Below are 9,700 nucleotides of genomic sequence, written 5' to 3' on the forward strand. Positions count from 1 at the left end.
CAATAATGTGCCTGAACGCTTCCTGTGTGGACACTGACAGAAGACTGAAGCGGCTGCTGCTAATGTGCTTCTTTTGATATAGTGCTTGGTTGACTGTTGGCCAGATAAAACAAACAATTTAAAGATGTTACTTCAAGCTCTGAGAGCTGAGAGCTCTGAAGTTCTATAGTCAACACAATAATAAATAATTAAAGTAATCTTAAGTTGCAGCCCTAAATATGTGAAACTTTATGCTCCTGGAGTGACAGAATTACACTCCAGTTTCAGGATATTTGAGAGTCAAGAATTCAATGTCTTCAAAGAAAGCCAATCACTGCCGGACCCTTGATTGAAAACATTTCTTACCATGAGTTGCTGTGAGAGCTGCTACAAAAAAAATGGAAACCCACAAATAAACCTGAAGTGCATAGACAAAAAAGAGCATATAGCTGTGCTTGACTTCTCAGCCAGCTACTTTAATGTTGTGTCACGACTTCACTCAGTAAGACACACACACACACACACACACACACACTAATGTCTACTGACTGACGGCAAGGCTCAGAGCCACTTAAGAGCAGTCATGAGTCACTCTCTGATGCTGATCTCACCATCACCATTCCCATCAGCCCTCTCCCCTGTGGTCCCACCCCCCTTGCTGAGCACCCCGTGGTGTTCCGCTGGATGGAAGAAAGCCCGCTCCTTATGTCAAATACAGAAGACTGTTGTCTCCGTAAACTGAATTAGTTTTCTGGCATTACTCTCATGGGAGCAACGCTACCCTAAGTGAAGTGTAAAATAACACAGGAACAAAGAATAAATGCTAGCTGTAGCTTGGTTTAAATGAGGAACACTAATGATGCTTAGAACCTAGCTTGGTCTAAGGGAAGCTGAAAGATGTTAAGAAATTATTTCCAAATTAAACATTTTACATTTCAGTGCTTCCCCACAGATATTTTATTTAGGTAGGGTTTTGTTAGATGTAGACGGAGTATTAGTAACTCTGGATTTTTGTTGACAGACATGACGATCTATCACCCCCCAGCTGTTCTAAGATATTTTCAGCTCATTCAAATACATTTGACATTTAATTCAGGAAGCTTACAGTTCCGCCTTTGTTCGGGCACCATAAATCTTTTAAAAATAAGCAAATGAGGTCAGTGTTAGCAAACCATACAGCTTAAACTAACTGTCCCTGTATTCAGTTTGCCTTAATGCTTAATGGAAAACACCTTAAAACTTAATATTATCTTAGTCACCTTCTTACTATGACTGTTGGCTCTTACGTGGAAATGCACATCAGAATGTCATACTATAATGATCATAATCATAATTTGATGGCTGTTGTTGAGTTGTTTTCATATGTTGCCAGGGAGTTGCCACGGTAAATAAAATCTGACCCGGTGCCACACTCCCTATTAAGCAAGTTAGTCACTTGTGTTTGAGGGGGGTTTTTTTAACCCTGAACTCACAAAAGTGCTACAGAGAAATATGTTAAACAAAATGTTCAAATTATTTAAATATAGCAAACATGATCAGTATATAGATTTCATTCCTGTCCAACCATAATGCAGTACATTAAAATGTCCCTTTTCTATAATGGTGCCCATATGCTGCAACACAGCAATTGGCCAGGTTTGCAGCGGTTAGGAAGTAAGCAGGGTTTGAAATTATCTCCATGAATGCTTCTGAGGAAAGTCTGTCCAAAAATGTGCGCCCATTTAAACGATTATCGCATTTCGCCCCTCTCTACAAAAAGAGGCTTTCTGTCCAGCCAAACACTTTAGCCTTCAGATGTTGTCAGAAGACACGTCAAACAAACATCATCTTAAGCATACCATGGCCTTAAGTGGAATCCTTGTGTTACAGTGGGAGGAAGCATTATCTGATAATTATTTTACAGTGGCTGGTTATCAATATTTTGAGTACTTTTGAGTGCTGAGCATAAAGAATAAGGATTGTGTCCTTTAGGGACTTTGTCTAAATACAACTGTGTCAACAACTTCAGGAAAAAATTAAGGAGGATGGAACAAAGTCAGGAAGGACGAGTAATGGGATTGAACTGATGTCAGTATGAGGACATGAAAGGAATTAAGGAAGAAACTCAATGTCCTAAGCCATACACACACATACTGTATATTGGTACACAATATGGATACACACATATGCACACCAACCAAAGAGGCATTGGGCCAAACAAACGAGCCACAGAAATCAAATAGATTTCCTTTATCACCTTGCTGGCTCCAGCCACCAGAACATTAACACAATATTTATTGATGCTGCCACTGCTCCTGCTGCTGCCGCTGCATCATGGAAGCAGGAATGAGAGAGCGGAAAACAGGAGAGCGCAAAAGAGGGAAAGAAGAAATGGATAAAAAGGAAAAAAAAAAGAAGGAGGAAGGAAGAGGCTGAGGTCCAAATAATTTTCTAACTAAGCCTCTCGCTCCGTCTCCTGAAATCTGCTGACAAACAATGAAGGAGGTGAGTTGGAGCCAGCGAGGCTGGGGCCCTGCCAAAAAGCCAGGAGGAGGGAGAGCAAAAGGGGAGGGCAGGGAGGGAGAGAGAAACACAGAGAGAGATAGAGGATTGATCCATCGCTCCTGTCTCCGCTGCCATCAGGAGTTCATTAGCTCCTGGAAGGGAGTGAAGGAGGGATGAAAAGGACAGAGAGATGGCGGAGGATGAGCATTCTGCCCTTCACTCCCGCCGACCCTGTTTATCTACCTGCACCTCCCCACCTCCACCCCTCCTGTCGTCTTTCATCCTGTCCTCTCTACATCTCCTCCTCTCCTCTACCTTCTGTCCCTGCTAGCTAACCCTAAACCCTTCGCCCTCTATCCTCTCTTCAGCTCTCTCTCCCCCTCACCTCCTAACCATCTTTCATCCTATTTTCCTTCCTTTTGCACTTCCTCTTGTATGTATTATCCTTTCTGTCTGCAAACTTTGTCTCTGTTGTCTCAAACCTCCATTTTCGAATACAAGACATGTAAAAATATGTAACCCCATTCCTTCTGAACATCAGCTCTTCCACCTTCTTTTGTTCATATTGATATAGTTCATGGTTTTTAAAATATACATTAAGCGCGAATGAAATCTTCATGGATGGCACGGTGAATCAGAAGCTTATTTCCATCTCACCGGGCGTTCAAAACACCAAAGGAAAGTCTGACATACTGTTTCTGTCTGCTGTTTACTCGCCCCCTCTCCCTACAAACACACACACACACACACACACACACACACACACCAACTCCTGAAACTCTTCCCATCAGGAGCTCAGGCAGCATCTGTCAGCCTGTCCATCACTGTGCTTACAGCCTTAAGACTTCGTTTTTTCCCCCTCAAGAAGAGGAGGTGGGAGCAGGCAGACAGAAAGAGAATAGTCCGACATTTAGGACGATAGAAGGAGAAAGTATCTAATGCATAATAACAAATCTGAATACGTGTTTCTGGTAGGGCTGGGCAATTAATCGAATTTCGTTTTCCAGTTACAACTGGGGCTTCAAACAATTATAAAAACAAGATAATCGAGATAAACCGATTATTGTGCTGTTTTGCCATGTGTTTTTATTCACCTGTCTAATAATGGGTTAAATGCAGAAAACAAACTTCCCAACAGGAATCAACAAAGGATAATTTAACTTAAATCCAGCGCACCGGTATCCTTTACAGAGGTGCGCTTTCACACTTTCCTAAACGCCCAAACTCACTCTCAGCCAGGCTGTGGCATGTTTAGATCAGCTCACTGCGGACAAGCCTGTCGCTGCTTGTATTCTGAAGCGCTTCTTTTTCAGCTATACTTGAAAAAAAATGTCCACCAATGGATGGATTTTTTTGCTCAGGTTGATGTTGGGCGGGGCTATGCTGGGAATTACACGAGATCACCAGACACAATAAAACTGTAAGCTGTCCCACGCATTAAAAAGGTGTGCCAAAGCAGTCAGGGAGACGTCAATCAAACATAAACCAGCATGTTACTAAGAAGGGATCTACAGAGTTTCATTAAGTGAAAACATCTGTGTGGGTGCTTTAAAGAAGGAGGAAAGTGATGAGAGATTTTCAAATCTATGGAAGCTGTTGACTTCTTTAGCAAAAAAACTTAGATACATAAACATACTTCAAATAAAGCCATTTTTTCCACTACTGATTAATCTGTTGGTTTTGTTTTGACAAATCAATTTATTATTTTGTCTATAAATGTGGAAAATAAACTCACCCATAACAATTTCCCAGAACCTAACATCTTCAATTGATATCTTCAGATTGCTTATACTGTCTGACCAAATCTCCAAAACCAAAATATATTCCATTTACAATGATACAAAATATAGAAAAACACAAAGCCCCTCACATTGGAGAAGTTGGAATCAAAAAATGTATAGCATTTGTGCTTATCGAATAACTTAAACGAGTTATACCGCTGTGGTTAATTTCTCATTTACTTAGGTGAAATGAAAACACATGAAATAAGGGTAAAGGAAACGAAACAAGGTGAAATCTTGGTGAGATATTCTCTAATGATTTCACAGTCGACTTTGTGGTAACAACATAGACTTCACAGTGAACTATGACAAAGAAAATGGATCATTAATTTTATCTGAAAAACCATCTGCTGCACCATAACGTCCGCTGCTCTTATTCAGTCACCGAGGGACAGGTTTTCCAGGACGTAGACTTATGAGGCACATTCCAATTACTCCTGCAAAATATTTTCTGTGAAATATGTGCACCATTTTCTTCCTCGCCAGTGATGTGTGCAGGTGTGCAGACTTTGCAATTATCCGTTACTAACAAGGCAGGAAAAACAATGTAGAAATGAAAAAAAACCTCCCCATTAAAGCCTGACGTCATCTCCTGCCCACTAAACAGCAGGTTAGCACGCACACACAGGCGTGCGCACACACACACACACCCAAGAACCTACTAATGAGGTTCTAGGCCACAGCAGGGTCATCTACTGAGAGCTAACACTACAATAAAAAAAACACACAGGTTAATACATGCAACATGCTTGCAGCGTTTAATCCACCACATGGTTGGTTTCATGTTGCAAAACTTGTAAGACACAACAAAACCTGCATATGAGGAAACCAAAACAATCACACAAATCAAAACAAACCTTTACACACTAAGAATAGACCAAAATCATTCAGAGATGTTCATCAGCCAAAATCAACTTTTTATGAGATTTGGTTGGTCTCATCTATGTTTCCTTAAAATACATGTAAATGTAATAAAAGTTTGAGTCTTTAAATATCTAATTGTATTTAAGAATGCATTTTCTGTTACAGTACAAGTTACTGTAATGTACTTAATTAAAGATAATCAAGACTAATAAAACAACATTCATGTTTACTTCTTCCTTATTCTGTCTTCACATTCTTCCAAGAGAAGAAAAGAAAAATAAATTAGAAAAAAAGACTATGGACTAAATGTTTATATATCACAAATTTTGATTCATCAGTATCAATATTGGAAATCCAAAATCAGGCCATTTTCAACTCACAAAATCACAGCACATGGATCTAAACACCAACAAGAACACACACACACACAGTAGTAATACCCTTGTGGCCAACATGCTGGTTAGTTAGTTAGTAAGCAGAGCAGAGCTAGTGACATGACAGCTAGCCAACCCGCCTGCAGGCAGCCACACACACACACACACACACACACACACACACACACACACACGCACACACACACACACACACATAAATCCCTCAGCTCAGTGGGTTTCCATCCTTCTTATCTGACACGTATTTCTGAATCACACACACACACATTTATCCTGCAGCCGTCTTTAGCAATGCGTGTAAAAACATGTATGTGCACATCGGGGGAGGCGGTATGCATGCGCATGTATGTTGTGTGTGTGAGGGGGATTGAGGGTACAGTTTATGTGACGTCAGCGCTCCATTCATGAACACCCCTCCTCCTCCTCCTCCTCGTCACTACGTAGCTGCTAATGCGATACAACGCACCACGTGGGGGTCCTTACCCCCTTTCCCAGCCAATCAGAGCTCAGCGCTTATCGCAGCAGACACAAATACACATGCTACGCTACACCCCCGCCCACATACACACGTGTGCGTATGTACACATGTGAGGCTTAAAAGGTCTGCATGCTCGAGTTTCACATGACATACTGTACAGGGGGAGTTAATGGTCTCACACACACACACACACACACACACACACTCATCCTGGCTGTGGTCCTAAGTCAGATGATGAGACAAAAATGTTGATGGACAGAAGATGAGGGAAAAGATGGATGGATGCTGGATTAATGGATGGATGATAGATGGATGGATGGGTGGATAAAAGGATGAGTAACAGTACAGTGGGTGAATGGATGGACCAGAAAGAAGCAAAGGAGGTTTAAAGAGAAAGAGATGAGATGAAGTTATGGATGAGGAAGGAGGGGACTGAAACATGGATGACTGGCTGGAGGGCTGTCGTCAAAAAAAAAAAAAAAAAACGGATGCAAAATGGAAACAGCTCTCATCCCTGTTCACTCGCCTTGTAAACAACCACTGTCTCTAGGCGAGAGATGCGAGCCTAGAGGGAGGGGAGGGGGTGAGAGAGAGAGAGAGAGAGAGAAAACAAGATAGCACTGCATGAGGAAAGATATGAAAGACAGAGAGGGGGATAGAGGAATAGAGAGAGAGTTGTTATGCCCCCACACACCATGACTCATCTCCAACAGGAGGAGGGTTGTGTGTGTGTATACGCGCAAGAGTTTTTTGCGAGTTTGAAGAGCATGGTACACGCATCTGTACTTGAATGTGTTTACAGTGAGCAAGAGGCACACGCAGTTGTTAGTATGTGTGCCCAATTCAAGCTTGCGTGTGGCTACGATGGTGGGAAGAGAAAGAGGAGGGTTGGGGGTGCTGCTGTCACAACTGGGAACATTTAACAAGTCCCCAGGCGACCCAGGCTTAATTGATTCAAGGCTAGAGCCTGTTCAGCTTCACATGTGCCATCAAAATTCTTTTTTTTCCCCCCTCTTAATCTGGATAAATTGCACAATTTGTTAATGATCAGCACTAACAGGCAGACATAATATTCTTTGCAGGTTCTCCAGGCAATTATGAAGAGTAGGTGGCCACAACGCACCACTGAAAATCACTCCAGAGCAAATGCCCCACTTACACCCCATTAATCCTGCTCATGCCTGACTCCCAGCATCAGCAGCTGCAGCCACATGTCAAGTCCTTGTTTCGTTGTTGTTGTTGTTTTTCCCAGGTAAGGATGCAACAGACCCAATCATCCAACCCAGGGATACAGATGGAGCTCTGACTTTGAGGAGGTAAACAACAGCCACTCCCCCTTCTTCCAAAGCCAGCTAGATCTGCATGGCATGGAGGAGGAGGGGTGAAGGAGGCAGAGAGGAGTTGCTCTAATTCCTTGATGTGTGTATGTGTGTGGTTGCGTGCTCAGCCTTCCTAAAAGCTGTGTGCCCCCCCACCCCCCACCCCGTGGGGTGGGAAGGGAAGGAACCTGCAAATACTCCGGGGACTGTAAATCCTGCACCAAGACCTGCTGCTCTCCTCACAACATAACCATCGTGCAACTTCGTGTCATACCCCCCCCAAATATGTGTCTATACATGTGTGAGACTTTCAGCTTTTACATACGCCTGCATTCCTTGCCACGCTGCTGCAAATGAACCCTATTTGTTGCAATTACGCGCAAAAATAACCACACTTGGACTCTCTCCAACTACCCGCTGGCACACTTGATTCCCACCGGGGTGCGTTCACGTTACGTTTTGCAGCACAACATGTCCAAGTTTGCCAGGTTAATTTAATCTCTCTGCGTGCACATGCTGTGGCTTCAAACGGGTTATTTGTCTTTCCACTTCCACTGCGACACATAAAACACATACCCCCTCCTTGACCCACATGCACCGCTCAGACTAACGACACTGTGAGCGCCCCTGCCGCTGACTGTGACTGACAAGACCGCTGCAAAAGTGCGTACTGAACTGCTGCTAGCCTAGCTCTGATATAGCACTTGCAGCAGCAGCAAAGTGGACTTAAGAGGTCCTGCAACACTCCCACTTACATTTTATCATTTCATCATCCGTAAAATAGTGGTATTTTTTTTTTACCTTGATCGCAGTCAGCTTCTGGTGCAGATACGTCCTCAGTCCTGGACGGTGAGCGATTCCCAGAGATTAGGAGATCATTGGGAGCCAGGCACATGTAGTTTTACAGAGGAGGGTTTAGTTTGCCCACTCGGTGCCCTGGCAGGCTGCTAGCAGTGCTGCTAAAAAGCCCCGACTCTGGATCCACGTTGGGTGACAGGACTGTCCCTTCCCCTCCCTTCCCTTTCCCTCACGGTGCGTGTTGACAGCGCGTCAGCTCTGCAAAGACCGGCGAGCGAGTCTAAATCCGAAATAAAATCCAAAAGTGGCAGCCAGACGGAGTTGCAGCCACTATAACTCAACAACAAATACAGTGGTGCCGCCGCTGTTCACGGTTTAGCAGGCTGCGAGGTGCGCACAACATACAGCTCACAGGAAGGCATGTCGCATTTTGCAAAAGCAGCCCAAACGTGGTGTCAAAATCCGACAGTGTTTTCCTCCCCAGTGCCAGCGGTAGGCTACGGGAGGAGGGGACGGAGAAGAAAGAGGAGGAGGGGTGAAAAAAAAGAAAGAAAGAAAAGGATGCTTTATTTCCAAACGATGAGTCAGAAAAGATTGCAAGCCAGTTTCGCAACGTCCCTCCTTCAAAAATAAAACATTCCGCTCTCCTCGTCTTCACTTGCTGCCTTGCCGAGCTTCCACTCTTCTACCCGGTGTACGTGCGCACCGCTCTGCACAAATGCACAGGCGGGTCTTCTCTTGTAACCTCTACCCCCACCCCAGGGAAAAAAGACAACACCACAGAAAAATCAGCTCTTATCATCAGCTTGAAAACTCTTTTGGCGCCATATTTATGGCGTACTTTCAATTCACTGTTACCGCAAGCTGCACTTCCTACTCGGAGAAATGCTAGATTACTGCGCCTCGAAGAGGAGGGGATGGGGATTGAACCTTCACCTGCCAATTCTCTGTCAGTGATACAGAATTTACTTTGAGGCAAAGGAAAGTGTTGAAACGGCACATAAAAAGCGGTATGCGGTAACTGATCTCTAGCCACCGATTGCCATAAGGGCACAACAGCCACCAGTTTAAAAGATAATTATTTTCTGAAAAAATAATAGGCTTATTTATTACTGGAGGACTCAGTCATGCAATGTACAGTGCATCAGCTTTAAAAGATGTATAATATTTGAATCTTATTTATCAAATATTTATTTTAATTGTACAAATATAAAGGTGGATACATTTGTGAAATATCTGCAAATTGTACAAACTTTTTACCAAGGTAACTGCAGACTGTTTTCTGGATAATGATGTCACCTTAAAATAACATACAATTATTGCTTTATGTTAACAAGTAAAACAACGTTTTTTCCATCCCTTGTTTCCGGTGATTGACATGTGACTGGACTCCTCTATATGAAATTGTTAGAATTCTCACTCATCCACAACTTGCAATTTATAGTACCTATTAATTTCAACATCAACCTGTCCATTTATTTTTAAAGGCAATGCTTAATTCTCACCACCACCAATAACTGCTGTCAAAATAACTGGCAGCTGGAGCTTGACGGAGTGACGGCCTATAGTTGCACTTTACTGTAAGTGATAATATCTCTCCACCAT

At 43.1% G+C, this 9,700-nt stretch overlaps 1 protein-coding gene across 2 annotated transcripts in view; it reads right to left on the reverse strand.

The window, feature by feature from the left end:
• Window positions 1-8,962, reverse strand: part of jade2 (jade family PHD finger 2) — a 192,873-nt gene extending 183,911 nt beyond the window's left edge. Inside the window, exon 1 of one of the 2 annotated variants that reach the window (XM_038707524.1) lies at window positions 8,099-8,962. The gene's annotated coding sequence lies outside the window, so the exon portion shown is untranslated. The remainder of the gene's footprint in view (window positions 1-8,098) is intronic. The other variant, XM_038707523.1, reaches the window with a different exon arrangement.
• Between the last annotated feature and the right edge of the window lie 738 nt (window positions 8,963-9,700).

The sequence above is a fragment of the Micropterus salmoides genome, unplaced genomic scaffold (genome assembly GCF_014851395.1).
Source record: "Micropterus salmoides isolate LMB-PRFRI ecotype aquatic unplaced genomic scaffold, ASM1485139v1 Ms_hic_scaffold_9, whole genome shotgun sequence".
In the NCBI taxonomy this organism is placed as follows: Eukaryota; Metazoa; Chordata; class Actinopteri; order Centrarchiformes; family Centrarchidae; genus Micropterus; species Micropterus salmoides.